The sequence below is a fragment of the Scyliorhinus canicula genome, chromosome 2, assembly GCF_902713615.1.
Source record: "Scyliorhinus canicula chromosome 2, sScyCan1.1, whole genome shotgun sequence".
In the NCBI taxonomy this organism is placed as follows: Eukaryota; Metazoa; Chordata; class Chondrichthyes; order Carcharhiniformes; family Scyliorhinidae; genus Scyliorhinus; species Scyliorhinus canicula.
Window position 1 is genome coordinate 112,805,391 of NC_052147.1, and position 15,736 is coordinate 112,821,126.

Genomic DNA, 15,736 nt, shown 5'->3' on the forward strand with positions numbered 1-15,736 from the left:
CCCTGACAAGTGTGAGGTTGTCCATTTTGGAAGGACAAATCTGAATGCGGAATACAGGGTTAATGGTAGGGTTCTTGGCAACGTGGAGGAGCAGAGAGATCTTGGGGTCTATGTTCATTGTTCTTTGAAAGTTGCCACTCAAGTGGATAGAGCTGTGAAGAAGGCCTATGGTGTGCTAGCGTTCATTAGCAGAGGGATTGAATTTAAGAGCCGTGAGGTGATGATGCAGCTGTACAAAACCTTGGTCAGGCCACATTTGGAGTAGTGTGTGCAGTTCTGGTCACCTCATTTTAGGAAGGATGTGGAAGCTTTGGAAAAGGTGCAGAGGAGATTTACCAGGATGTTGCCTGGAATGGAGAGTAGGTCATACGAGGAAAGATTGAGGGTGCTGGGCCTTTTCTCATTGGAACGGGGAAGGATGAGGGGCGACTTGATAGAGGTTTATAAGATGATCAGGGGAATAGATAGAGTAGACAGTCAGAGACTTTTTCCCCGGGTGGAACACACCATTACAAGGGGACATAAATTTAAGATAAATGGTGGAAGATATAGAGGGGATGTCAGAGGTAGGTTCTTTACCCAGAGAGTAGTGGGGGCATGGAATGCACTGCCTGTGGTAGTAGTTGAGTCGGAAAATTTATGGACCTTCAAGCGGCTATTGGATAGGTACTTGGATTAGGGTAGAATAAGGGAGTGTAGGTTAACTTCTTAAGGGCAGCACGGTAGCATTGTGGATAGCACAATTGCTTCACAGCTCCAGGGTCCCAAGTTCGATTTCGACTTGGGTCACTGTCTGTGTGGAGTCTGCACATCCTCCCCGTGACTGCGTGGGTTTCCTCCGGGTACTCCGGTTTCCTCCCACAGTCCAAAGATGTGCAGGTTGGGTGGATTGGCCATGACAAATTGTCCAAAATTCTATGATTAACCTAGGACAAAGGTTTGGCTCAACATCGTGGGCCGAAGGGCCTGTTCTGTGCTGTATTTCTCTATAATCTATAATCTATGTTCAAAGCCATGTGATCCACTATCTCTGCTGCTTCCCAACTATTTCACCAGGTTAAACTTCCGCTAATGATCCCTTCTAACCTCGCATGGAACTCGTGTCGTTCTCTACTTTCTCTCCTATCTCCTTCATGGCCCCCCAAGCTCATCTTGTTCTTGAGACCCAATTCCTGATCCCTTGATGGTATTTCTCCTTAAACTGTTGACCTACTTCAACAACGACTTGTATTTATATTGGTCCTTAACTGTAATAAAATGTCCCAAGGTGCTTCACAAGCATATTTGACAGCAATCCACATGAGGAAATGTCGGAGCAGATGACTAAAGGCTTGATCAAAGAGCTGGGTTTTAGAGTATTTTAAAGCTGGAAAATGAGGAGAGAAGCAGAGAGGTGTAGGGAAGGCATTCCAGAGTTCAGAGCCCAGCTACTTGAAAGTGCTGCCACCACTGATGGAGCAATTAAAATTGGGAATGTTCAAGAGGACAGAATTAGAGGAGCAGAGCTATCTCAGAGAATTGTGGGACTGGTGGAGAATGCAGAGATAGGGAGAGATAAGCCATGGAGGAATTTAAGAACAAAAGTGAGAATTTCAAAATTATGAGTTTGCGAGAGCCGGGAGTTATTGTATGTCAGCAAGCACAGAGGAGAAATGTGGGTGGGGGGTGGGGGTGGGAGAGGGAATGGGTTTATCGGGACTTGATGTGAGTTAAGACAGAGGTAGCAGCTTCTTAGATTACCTCAGTTTAATGGTGAATAGAATGTGGGTCATCAGCCAAGAGTACATTAGAACAGTCACATCAAGAGAAGGCATGAATGAGGGTTTCTTCAGCAGATGAGCTAAGATAGTGGCGGTGTTAGGTGGTATTATGGAGGTGGAAATAGGCAGTCAGTAAGTATGAATATGAGTCCCCATATGGCTGATATTGTTAATAGTTTGCTTTTCTTGGGTATTGTTTCCTCTCCTTAAAACATGCCTTTGTTACCCCCCTCTTGAAGAAACAAACCTTTAGCCCCACCTTCCTTGGAAAGTACCATCCTATCTCCAAGATCCTCAAACATGCTGTTTATTCCAAAATCCATGCCCTTTCTTTCCTTAACTCGTAGTTTGAGTCCCTCCAATCTGGCCCTGCCACAATATGGAAACAACTCTTAATAAAGTCTCAATCCTATGTGACTATCATTGTGATAAACTTTCTCTCTTCCTCTATCTTGGCCTGTATACAAGGCTTGCTTGATCACTCCATGTTCCTCCACACCCTTGCGCTGTCATCCACAAGAACACTAGAAATGGGAAGAAACCACAGGGGCCGTCGAGCTGCTCCACCATTCCAGCCAGCTGATCTTCGGTTTCAACTCCATTTTCCTGCTCGCTCCTAATATCCCTTAGCTCCCTTAGAGACCAAAAACCTGTCTGTTCCAGTCTTTGATTCTTTTTTTTAAAAAAAATTCCCAATTAATGGGCAATTTAGCATCTCTTGTTTTCCTGCCTCCGTAGATAGTTCAGGCAGTGTCCTATTGGGCCCTCCCCTCCACAAACACCTCAACTCCCTCCCTCCCCACCCACCCCCCCTTCCCTTCTCTTCTGTTGGTACAGAGACGAGGGTATCTGGTCTCTCCAGCGCAATGTGTAGTGCTTGTTCCATTTGTTTTTTGTTGAAGTGTATTGTGAACCGCTTTAATAATCAAGAGTATTCTGTACATTGGTACTGAGGGGTGTGTGTGTGTGTGTGTGTGTGTGTGTGTGTGTGTGTGTGTGTGTGTGTGTGTGTGTGTGTGTGTGTGTGTGTGTGTGTGTGTGTGTGTGTATTTTTACTGTTTTAATAAAAAGATATGACCACCACCTGCCCTGCACATCTTTGGGTTGTGGGGGTGAGACACACGCAGACACGGGGAGGATGTGCAAACTCCAAATGGCCAGTGACCCGGGGTTGGGATCGAATCTGGGTCCTCGACGTTGTGAGACAGCACTGTGCCACCTCTGTCTATTCCAGCTTTAATTGTATTCAGTGATGGAACATCCACGACAGTCTGGGGATAGATGAGTCCAGAGATTCACAACCATTTGAAGTAATCTTTTCCTTATCTCGGCCCTAAATGATTGGCCCTTATTCTGAGATTGTCTCCCTGCATTGTTGAATTCCTGACCAGCGGAAAACAATCCTTAGCGTCAAAACGATCTCCCTTGGATTTCAACAATAATTTGCTTTTGTACAACATCTACCACATATCCCTGATTCTTGTATCTTGAATGAGAAGCTGTCCCATTTCCCATCATGTTGCAACTGCAGTATTTCAATAAGGTACACCTTCTTGAGGGCAGTGAGGGATGGGCTACAAATGTTGGCCTTGTGGTGATGTTCCATCCTTAAGTTTTACACACAAGGTTAGATCAGGTGCCCAGCAGTATCTGTACTTCTATTTCTTTTGGATTGACATATTTTTGCTTTTTCCACTTGGGACTTAATCCCTGGCCAAAAGAATGGGCTCCTGATGGGTTTCTTTTAATCGATTATTTGCCTGTTGGGAAGTATGGAAGAGCATTTTAAAAACTTGCATTATAAAGCAGCTCTAGTCAGCCCTCCAACTGGTGAGTTGAGCATTTCACGAACATCATTTCACAGACATGCACCGGTGCCTAACCACTGTACGTTCCAGCTTTTGGGTCACTTTCAGCGTATTCTGTTTATGTGGGGAGAGGTGATGGTAAATAATGTCTTTTGAAATCAAGAAGAAAGTAGATTTTGCTTCCTATAATGAACATTTTGATCTATGAATGTACTATTTCATCCTTGTCTGTGAGTAAAAATTCCTGTTATGTCTACCAATCATATTTCCTTCAAATAAATGTCCAAAATACCTTGTTTTTAACAAAAATGAGAATATGCTAACCCAAAACATTTCCCAAAAAATGTGACCCATACCGTAGGTGCAATTTGGAGGACGTGACTTGTACCAGAGTTTCTTTTTCCTGAGGTGCAGTTCGAGTCTTGAAGTAAGTCCTCAGGAAGGCAGCCGTTTAAATGGTGACTAAAATTAGGCTTTTTTGTAAATGTAAATCAAACAAAGTTTTCACCTTCTGGATAATCTTGCAAAATTGATTAATTTTCCCATTACAGCCATTACCAGTTCAATTAAATCTGGCTTGCTTGGCTCCATTTTCTTACTTTGCTTCAGGAAAAACAGTAACGTGAACCCCCCCCCTGTCGTGACTGCACCACAAAAATAATCAATCTTTGACCCCTCTATCCTTACAAAGCCTCCATAAACTTCAGTTCACCCAAAACCGGATGGAGTACACCCCAGGGTCCGAAAAGAGATAACTGAGGAAATTGTGGAGGCATTGGTGATGATCTTTCAAGAATCACTGGAGGCAGGAAGGGTCCCAGAGGACTGGAAGGAACAAAGAAATGTACTGCACAGGAACAGGCCCTTTGGCCCTCCAAGCCTGCTGCGACCATGCTGCCGGCTTAAACTATAATCTTCTACACTTCCGGGGTCTGTGTCCCTCTATTCCCATCCTATTCATGTATTTGTCAAGACCCCCATTAAATATCACTGTTGTCTCTGCTAAAGAACAAAGAAAAGTACAGCACTGGAGCAAATGTAACACCACTGTTTAAAAAGGGAGGGAGGCAGAAGACAGGAAATTATAGGCCGGTTAGCCTGACTTCGGTCATTGGTAAGATTTTAGAGTCTATTATTAAAGATGAGATCACAAAGTACTTGGAAGTGCATGGTAAAATAGGACTGCGTCAGCATGGCTTTGTCAAAGGGAGGTTGTGTCTGATAAATCTGTTAGAGTTCTTTGAGGAGGTAACAAGGAAGTTAGACAGGAGAACCAGTGGACGTGATTTTATTTAGATTTCCAGACGGCCTTTGACAAGGTGCCGCAGAGGAGACTGTTAAATAAGTTAACACCATGGGCTTTTAAGGGTAAGATCCTGGCATGGATAGAGGATTGGCTGACTGGAAGAAGGCAGAGAGCGGGGATAAAGGGGTCTTTTTCAGGGTGGCAGCCGGTGACTACTGATGTGCCTCAGGGGTCTGTGCTGGGACCACAACTTTTCACAATATACATAAATGATCTGGAAGAAGGAACTGAAGGCACTTTTGCTAAGTTTGCAGTTGACACAAAGATCTGTAGAGGGACAGGTAGTATTGAGGAAGCAAGAGGGCTGCAGAAGGATTTGGACACGTTGGAGAGTGGGCAGTGAGATGGCAAATGAAATACAATGTGGAAAAGTGAGGTTGTGCACTTTGGAAATAGGAATTCAGGCATAGACTATTTTCTAAATGGGGAAATGCTTCGGAAATCAGAAGCACAAAGGGACTTGGGAGTCCTTGTTCACAATTCTCTTCAGGTTAATGTGAAGGTTCAGTCGGCAGTTAAGAAGGCAAATGTGATGTTAGTATTCATGTCAAGAGGGCTAGAATACAAGACCAGGGATGAACTTCTGAGGCTGTACAAGCCTCTGGTCAGACCCCATTTGGAGTATTGTGAGCAGTTTTGAGCCCTGTATCCAAGGACGGATGTGCTGGCTCTGCAAAGGGTCCAGAGGAGGTTCACAAGAATGATCCCTGGAATGAAGAACGTGTCGTTGAGGAGCGGTTGAGGACTCTGTACTCGTTGGAGTTGAGAAGGATGAGAGAGTCTCTTATTGAAACTTACAAGATACTGCGAGGCCTGGATAGAGTGGACATGGAGATGATGTTTCCTCTTCTAGGAAAAACTAGAACCAGAGGACACCATCTCAGACTAAAGGGACGATCCTTTAAAACTGAGATGAGGAGGAATTTATTCAGCCAGAGGGTGGTGAATCTGTGGAACTCTTTACAGCTGTGGGGGCCAAATCACTAAGTGTCTTTAAGACCGAGATAGATAGGTTCTTGATTAATAAGGGGATCAGGGATTATGGGGAGAAGGCAGGAGAATGGGGATGAGAAAAATATCAGCCATGATTGAATGGCGGAGCAGACTCGATGGGTTGAGTGGCCTAATTCTGCTCCTATGTTTTGTGGTCTTATAAAACACTTACTGTATCCTGCGCAGCACCAGGCCACGGTTACCTATATCCTTGCTGATTTACAAAACCTCAAATTTAAAATTCTGATTGTGTTGAAATTGCCTCATGGTCTTGCCCCACCCAAACTCTGAAACCAACCTCATAATTCTTCACCCCAAAATTGGTTTCCAGAATATAATTCTTCCCATCGTTGGTTAATGCACAATCAGTGAGCAAGGTCCCTTTTTTTAAAATGCTTTGACAGGATGTGCTTGAGACTCTTGGGGTGAGCCAACTCCTTTAACTGCTGCAGTTTGTTGTGGTATAGGTGCATCCACTGCTGTGGAGGAGGAAGTTCCAGGATTTTGACCCAGCAACAGTGACGGAATGACAATATTGTTCTGAGTCAGGATGGCGTGTGGCTTGGAGGGGAACTTGCAGGCGGTGATTTCCCCATGTATTTGCTGGCCTTGTTTTGGGCGGTACAGGTTGTGGGCTTGGAAGGTGCTGTCCACAGAACCTTGGTGAGTTGCTGCAGTGCATCTTGAAGATGGTACACACTGCTGCCTCTGTGCGTTGGTGGTTGCGGTAGTGAATGTTAAGGTGGTGGATGGGGTACCGATCAAGGGGGCTGCTTTGTCTTGGATGGTGTCGAGCTTCTTGAGTGCTGGAAATGCACTCGTCCAGACAAGTGGGAAGTATTCCATCACACTTCTGACTTGTCCCATGTAGATGGTGGACAGGTTTTGTGGAATCGGGAGGTGAGCCTCTGATGGTTTAAAATTCCTTGCCCTATTCACCTTCCTGCTCTCCTATGAAGTTCTCTCTAAAGCCCAATTCTTTGAGCAGATTTTGTAGGAAGTCAACCAAGTTGATCTGGGCAATTTCCTCATTCTGGAAATGGGTTGAAAGAGTGGGTTTAAAGTCAGAAAGGAGTTTAGTGTTCATTTTGTCTGATTACGTCTCTGTGAAGTGCCTTGGGATATTTGTCTCTGTACATGCTCTCAGTATTTTTACTGATAAATTAAAGGCTTTTCTGTGGACAAGAAATTTTGCGATTTGAAACATCATGTAATTTACCATAAAACAGTGAAGACCATGAATTAGGTGTTGTAGGAAGTCAACCAAGTTGATCTGGGCAATTTCCTCATTCTGGAAATGGGTTGAAAGAGTGGGTTTAAAGTCAGAAAGGAGGTTGGGCTGTGCAAGGCTAAGCCTCATCCAGTTTAAAGTGATACACAGGACACATATGACGGTAGCAAGGCTGAGCAGGTTCTTTGAGGGGGTAGAGTATAGGTGTGGGCGGTTTGAGGAGAAGCCCGTGAATCACTCCCACATGTTCTGGGTGAAGGTTGCAGAGGTTCTGGCAGGGGTTCGCGGACATTATGTCCGATGTACTGGGGACGGCGGTGGTCCAGAGCCCAGAAGTAGCGATATTCGGAGTGTCAGAAGACCTGGGAGTCCAGGGGGTGAGAGAGGCCGATGTCTTAACCTTTGCCTCCCTGATAACTCATCGGATTTTGTTCGGGTGGTGGGACTCGGATCCGGAAGCAGGGATGTGGGACCTGCCGGAGAAGGTCAAGTTCGTCTTGAGGGGGTCACTGGATGGGTTCACCTGGGTGGGGGACTGGCTGTGGCGGCGGTGGTAAGGGGGCTATCATGGGGAAGGCGGGATGTGAGAATAGGTGGTATCAAGGGACCGAAGGGATGGGAGGAGTGTGTGTTGGTTGTTTATGGAGTTGTTTGGTTGTTCAGCTTTTGTTTGTTTATTTGAAAATGCCTTAAATAAAATATTTAAAACAGAATGGCGTTTGGGCAAAGTTTTTTTTTTACTTGCAGGGTAATAACATGGAATAACGTGTCCTGAAAGCTTATTGAAACGGAGAATGCAACTGTGTTCTTGAGGCACTAAGATTTATTTCTGGATTGAGAGGAAATTGAAGGATATGGTGAGACCATAGATGTTCGTGATCTAACAAAAATAAGTGGGCATAACTGGTTAAGGGAATAACAAGGAGGGCTCCAAATGGCGTTTCCGCATCTAAACAATGTCAGCTGATGTTGCTACAGGCTGGCAGTAATTGACTGTTGCACCCATGCGCGTGAGAGGGGAAAATTGGCTGGGATGCTTGACCATTGGTAATGTCTCTTGGAGGTATGCCAGTGTAAGTATAAGCTAATGAAAGGATCAAGCTTGTTGTCATCCGCTCCCTGCTATGAATAGCACAGAAATGCTTACATATGTTCACACACAAGAAGGCTCATACCCGAGGGATGTCTGACTGAGCAAGTATTGACCTCTGTGGAAGCAGCAATGGTTCAATCCCTTTCAGAAGAGGAAGAACTGTATTGCAAGGGAGGTGGAGGTAACACACAGATAAAAGGAATGCTTTTAAAACAAAACGCTTTAAAACGCTTTCCTCTTTTTAAAACAAATAGGTGAATTATTTGATAGTTTATACTAATAGTTTATACCACATGTTTGAGAAATATTTGAAAATCTCTTTCTTGTTCACAATTTCTCTTTTAAATTTGCTCCTCAAAATCCATAAAGAGACTGAAAATATGTACTAAGTACCATAGAGCGTGGCATATAAGTCTACCTTTGAAGCTTTGAAACATCCTTCCAATATGGGGTTCAATTATATATGCCAACCACAAATCTAAACCATGGAGATAGTCGGAATTTTGATAGATGTAAAGAAATAGAACAGGGATAATTCAAATCAAGGCATCCTGTTTTCTTCAATGAAATAGTTCTACGAGGATAGTTTGAACCACAATCCTAACGTCTTAAAAACCGTAAATTAATTGTCTTTGGCATCCAACGCCAAGAGTTGATCGGATTCATCCTGAAGCACTTTGGCCATGGCATCATCATGAGCACCCCACTCTGGATCACGTATGGAGATTTTGGTTTCATAATCACCCCTCCACAACAAATCATCTTCCTCTCTCTATGCTGAATTGGATATTTCCCATTTTCTGAATGTTTTCGCATGTCTTCTAAGACGAGTGGAACTCTAAAATAAGCAAAATGCTGTAGATGCTGGAATCTGAAACAGGAACAGAGAATGCTGGAGACACTGAGTAGGTCTGGCAGCAACTGTAGGGTGTGAAAACCGAGAAATATGTATTTCTGAGCTGAAAAATTGAGCCTGAATGCTCATGTGAGTATAGCCCCAAACATGCATTTATTAGCTGAAAATGGTGGTCTGAGAATGCTGAGTATAGACCTAAACATGCATTTAGGCACCGAAAAGTGGGGTCGGCTTGTTGACTGAGTTGACTTAGAATGCCATGATCTGTGGTATTGTAGACTGCTAAGGAGAGTAATGTTTTTTGAACATGGAGTTTACTTCATTATTTTATAGGAGTTTAATGCTACAAGGGCACAAAATATCACTGCTTGAAATGTTGAAATATTTTCCCCCGCGGGCAATCTTGCAGGAAATGGGAAAATATTTCTGAGAACATTTTCTACTCGATACATTTCAGTTGAAAAAGTGAGAAATGTAAATGCTGATTAGCTGCCGTTATTGTGCCTGAAAACTGTTGAATCACCGTAATGTATAATTCTGCTTTTCCCATTTATACAATTGCCCATTTCATTGTGGAACGGTTCCTGCTGCTAATGAAAATGCTTGTTCCTCACCTGTCACCACTAATGGGACTGTATCAATGTTTGCATTGCAGAATTCAACAAAATGTACTCCTTTGTTTGTAAAGAAGCTAACAGAAAATTAACAGTTGTAAATTTCCTACCTATCATTTTGTAGTCGTTTCTAAGAATTTCATGGAAATTCCTCGCAGGGCAGAAATGCAAGTGTTTGTTAAATTAAGTTGCTTGAAGAGGAGGGAATGCATTGTGAGGCTATTATATGATTGTATGTTACAAAAAAAGCGTATCAACATAAGAGAAATCAGGGCAGCACTGTGGTGCAGTGGTTAGCACTGCTGCCTGATGGCATCGAAGTCCCAGGTTTGATCCCAGCTCTGGGTCACTGCCCGTGTGGACTTTGCACATTCTCCCCGTGTTTGCGTGGGTTTTTCCCCCACAACCCAAAAATGTGCAGGGTAGGTGGATTGGCCATGCTAAATTGCCCCTTAATTGGAAAAATGAATTGAGTACTCTAAATTTATTTTAAAAAACATAAGAGCAAAGCTTTTAAATATAGATAGTGCCAATGAATTCAGAAGAAACTCATTTATCCAAATAGTGTAAAGAATGTGAGACTCAACATGACGAAGAGTGAGTAAATAGAAGTTAGATAGGTGCTTGAGGGAGAAAGGGACTGGAGGATCTGCTGATAGGGTTAGATGAAGAGGGGTGGAAGGAGGTACTCTTGGAGCTTAAATGCCACACAAACGTGTTTCTATATTGTAAATTCTATGTAATACTAATGCCCCTGCAACGAGGACCGAAGGCTCCCTGTTTTATGGCAGGGCTGATGGTAAAAGTGTCAGCGTTCGCTGTTGTTACTCCTCTGAAATTGGCAGTAACTTCTGGAGTCCGCACATGTGCAGTTAAACCTGGAAATGCCAAAGTTTTTTTAAAAGTCTGTTTTATTCCAAATTTATTCATACAGTTGCAAAACATAAACAATCCAGAAAACCTTCTCCCATCACACGATTATGTACAGATATTTCCCCATTTCCCCCACCACGACAAACATCTCAAACATGGCCACGAACATCCCCCACTTTGTCTCAAAGCCCTCCATTGAACCCCTCAGTTCATATTTAATCTTTTCCAGACAGAGAAGTCATCTAAGTCATCATGCTGTCACCCCCGGCGGCATTGGTGACCGCCATTCCAACAAGATTCTTCGCAACCAGAGAGGTGAAGGCCATGACATCGGCCTTTCTCCCCTCCCAACACCTCCGGCTTCTGATTTCCCGAATATCACCACCATAGGGTCCGGCCCAATCTCCTCCCCCACAATCTTCATTAGTGTCATGCACACTCCTGCCTAGTATCTCTCCCAACTTCTCGCAGCCCCAGAACATATGCGCGTGGTTTGCCGATCCCCGTCCACACTTCTCGCACTCGTTTGCCACTCCCTCTAAGAGCCCACTCATTCTCGCCCGAGTCATTTGCATCCTGTGTACCACCTTGAATTTTGTCAGGCTCATCCTCGCCCACGAGGAGATCGTATTTACCCTCTGTAGCACTCCCCAATTGATCTCCCCTCCCAGCTCCCTCTCCCACTTATTCTTTACCACCTGCTCATCTCCCTATTCTCCCAGCCATCTATGTATGTCTCCGATCCTGCCCTCCCCTTCCACGTCCGGGAGCAGCAGCTGCTCCAGCAGGGCATACTTTGGTAGCTTGGGGAACTCTTTCCAGACCTTCCGCGCGAAGTCCCTTACCTGTAAATATCTAAACTCGCTTCCTCTTGGGAGCTCTGCCCTCTCCTTCAATTCCTCTATACTAGCAAACCTCTCTTCCGGGTACAGATCACTCGCCCTCCCCAGCCCCACCCTCTCTCCACTTCATATACATACCATCTGCTCATCCTCTTTCACCCCCACCCCGGCTCAAATCAATGGTTTTCTCAGAACGATGTTAACACTGATATCCCCTCAATCCTAAAAAGAATCCTCAACTGGTTCCACACCTTCACTGTGGATTGCACCATTGGGCTCTTCGTGTATCCCCTTGGTACCAGTGGCAATGTAGCTGTCACCATAACCCTCAGACTGGACTCCCTACAAGATTCTGCCTCCATCCTAACATATTCTACCCCCTCTCCTTCCAACCACATCCTCACCTTCTCTACGTTCGTCGCCCAATAAAAATGCACCAAGTTTGGCAATCCCAACCCCCCATTCTGCAACTGCCTCTGTCACAAGGTCCTCTTTACCCGTGGCACCTTCCCAGTCCACACAAACTCTGAAATAATCGTATCCAACTTCCCGGAAAACGGCCTTTGGTACAAAAGCGGAAGCATCTGGAATATGACTAAGAACCTTGGTAGGATATTTATCTTCACCACTTGGACCCTCCCTGCCAGCGTCAGATTCAGCGTTTCCCACCTCTTAAGATCCTCCATAACCTCCTCCACCAGCTGTATTAAATTCCATTGCTGCAACGTTGCCCACTCTCCCGTTACTTGGACCCCGGATATCTGAACCTGTTTCTGTGTACTTTGAATGATATCCCCCCTCCGTTGGCTCGTCGACCCACTTTGTTTTACTGGGAACATTTCACTTTTCCCGACGTTCAACTTGTATCCTGAGAACGCCCCAAACCTTCCTTTATAGGCCCATAATCGTTCCCATGCTCCCCAGCGGGTCCGCCACATACAGTAACAGATCGTCCACACATAGTGACACCCCATGCTCCTTACCCCCCATTGTAATCCGTTGCCACTCTGCCGACACCCTGAAGGCCATGCTGCCCACAAAAGGAGCTTTTGAGGCTGAGGGAGGCATTGGACAGTATATGTGGTATGAAGTGGGGAAAGGCCCCTCGGCGGGATGGTTACCCGGCGGAATTTTAGGAGTTCGCGATGGAACTGGCACCGCATCTGCATCATAGACCCTGAGGTTCTATTGCTAGTGCGAACAGGAGTGACGACCGTGGCCACCCCTGCCTTTTTTGAGCTCTCTTGGTCTGTTGTTGGCCTGTACATTCGCCGTGGTGTCACATATAACAGACGCACCCATGTCACAAACTTCGGCCCAAATCCAAACCTTCCCAGGACTCGGAACAGGTACCGCCACTCTACCTGGTCAAATGCCTTCTCCGCATCTATGGACACCACTACTTCCAGTACCCATCCTCTTGCTGAGGTCATAATCACATTTAACAACCACCTTGTATTACTAGAGAGTTCCCTACCCTTTACGAAACCTGTCTGGTCCTCCACAACCACCCCCGGGACATCACCTTTCATCCTCCCCGCCACCAAATGAGCTAGCACTTTTACATCTGTGTTTAACAGCGATATGGGCCTGTATGACCCACACTCATAGAATTCATAGAATTTACAGTGCAGAAGGAGGGCATTCAGCCCATCGAGTCTGCACCGGGTCTTGGAAAGAGCACCCTACCCAAGGTCAACAACTCCACCCTATCCCCATAAACCAGTAACCCCACCCAACACTAAGGGCAATTTTGGACTCAAAGGGCAATGTATCATGGCCAATCCACCTAACCTGCACATCTTTGGACTGTGGGAGGAAACCGGAGCACCCGGAGGAAACTCACGCACACACGGGGAGGATGTGCAGACTCCGCACAGACAGTGACCCAAGCCGGAATCTAACCTGGGACCCTGGAGCTGTGAAGCGATTGTGCTATCCACAATGCTACCGTGCTGCCCTTCCCCTTCTTGAGTATCAATGTGATCGTTGCCTGCATCATCGTCTCTGGAAGCTCCCCCTTCTCCAGCGCACCACTAAACGCCCCTGCAGATGCGGTGCCAGTTCCATCGCGAACTCCTAAAATTCCGCCGGGTAACCATCCGGCTGAGGGGCCTTTCCCCACTTCATACCACATATACTGTCCAATGCCTCCCTCAGCCTCAAAAGCTCCTTTTGCGGGCAGCACGGTGGCACAGTGGTTAGCATTGCTGCCTACAGCGCTGAGGACCCGGGTTCGAATCCCGGCCCTGGGTCACTGTCTGTGTGGAGTTTGCACATTCTCCCCGTTTCTGCATGGGTTTCGCCCCCACAACCCAAAAAGATGTGCAGGATAGGTGATTGACCAAGCTAAATTGCCCCTTAATTGGAAAAAATAATTGGGTACTCTAAATTTTTTTTTTAAAAAGAAGCTCCTTTTGCGCCTGTCTCTTCTCTTCCTCCAGCTGCGGGAACTCTAGCCCATCCAAAAATTGCCCCATGTTCCACTTCTTCACCCCCCCCCTAGGTCCGCCCTGTACAGTTCCATATAGTATTCCTTAAACTTCTCATTAATCTTCTCAGACACCAGGGCAGCACGGTGGCCTAGTGGTTAGCACAACCGCCTCACGGCGCTGAGGTCCCAGGTTCGATCCCGGCACTGGGTCACTGTCCGTGTGGAGTTTGCACATTCTCCCCGTGTCTGCGTGGGTTTCGCCCCCACAACCCAAAAACGTGCAGAGTAGGTGGATTGGCCACGCTAAATTGCCCCTTAATTGGAAAAATGATTGGGTACACTAAATTTATAAAAAAAAAAAAAAAAATCTTCTCAGACACCGACACTACCTTCCCTGTCTCTGTCCGTATCCTCAAAACATCCCTGGATGCGACTTGCCTCCATAGTTGATGTGCTTGCATTCAACTTGCCTTCTCCCCGCACTAGTACTGCACCCCCCATTGCCCGATGCAAATGCCCCACCACCCTCCCTGTCATCAACCTATCGAATTGCCCCTGTAGCCGTTTCCTTCTTGCCAGTCCCTCCATGGTGGGTGACCTTGAATAATCTCTATCTACCTCAACTATCTCGTTCAGTAAACGCCCGTACTCCTGCCTCCTTTTCCTATCCTCGTGCCTTAAGTGCCTCCCATAATGTGGCCACCGAGACCTCCCTGTTCTGGTTCAACTCCACACAATGTTTAATCACCGACCGCACCTCATCACAAAATCCTCTGTCTGTCAACAACCCCAAATCAAGCCTCCATCCTGGCCTCTGCTCCCATCCTGATCTAAGCTGAACCTCCAGCCAGTGGGGCGCATGGTCCGAAATTACTATCCCTGCTAACTCTGCCCTCTCCATCCCTACCAACTCCTCACGGCTCACCACAAAAAAGTTAATTCGAGAGTATGCCCGGTAAACATGTGGGGGAAAAGGAATACTCCCTCCCCCTTGGGTTCCTGAAGCGCCACGGATCATGCCAATCCTTTCCATGAACCCTCCGAGCTCCTTTGCCATCCATTTCATTCCCATTGATCCTGCGCTCAACCTGCCCACCCTCTGCTCAAGAACACAATTAAAGTCTCCTCCCATGATCAACTGGTGCTTGGCCAAGACCGGCATCGTTAATACCACTGTGCGAGGATCATAGGTTTGAGGCAGGGTGGGGGGGGGGGGGTAAGTGTGTACAGGAGTTGGAGGGAAGTGGGACTGGTTAAGGTGAGAGATCTATATTTGGAGGAAGGGTTTGCCAGTCTGGAGAGGGAGAGGGGGAGTGAGTTCAGGTATCTGCAGGTTAGGGACTTGGCGTGAAAGGTCAGGAGGGGGATCCCGAGGTTGCCGGGATACACCCTGCTGGAGCGACTGCTGCTTCCGGATGTGGAAAGGGAGGGAAGAATTGGGGATATATACAAGTGGCTGGGGGAGGCAGGGAAGTGAGTGGGTGGGGAAGATCAAGGAGAAATGGGAAGCTGAGTTGGGAGGGGAGATCAATTGGGGAGTATGGAGTCAGGCACTGCAAAGGGTAAACGGGACCTCCTCTTGTGCAAGGATGAGCCTGATACAGTTTAAGGTGGTGCACAGGGTGCATATGACTTGGGCGAGAATGAATGGGCTCTTCCTGGCCAGATCTTTCACCTTCTGCTGGGTTTGGTAACCAGGAGACATGCCACACCCTGGGGGGGACTTCTCCAACCTTCAGCTACACATTTCCATTGAGGTTTCTCCCGTTTTTGGATTAAAAAAAGCTCTTTTCTATGCCTTCGAGCAGGAGCTGCCCTGCGTGCGACCACTGCATCACAGCTGCCACCAGAAGTGAGAGATGTGGAAATGCAAATGTTATTGGCGATTGCGCTTCTCCATGGCATTTGCTGTTGGAGTCCCCTCAC

At 46.3% G+C, this 15,736-nt stretch overlaps 1 protein-coding gene across 3 annotated transcripts in view; it reads left to right on the forward strand.

Annotated features, from left to right (window-relative positions):
• Positions 1-15,736, forward strand: part of fntb (farnesyltransferase, CAAX box, beta) — a 123,900-nt gene that overhangs the window by 4,977 nt on the left and 103,187 nt on the right. Inside the window, exon 1 of one of the 3 annotated variants that reach the window (XM_038785100.1) lies at positions 8,261-8,372. The exons of the other annotated variants lie outside the window; for them this stretch is intronic. The gene's annotated coding sequence lies outside the window, so the exon portion shown is untranslated. Of the gene's footprint in view, positions 1-8,260; positions 8,373-15,736 lie in introns of those variants that run through there. 3 annotated transcript variants of the gene reach the window in all.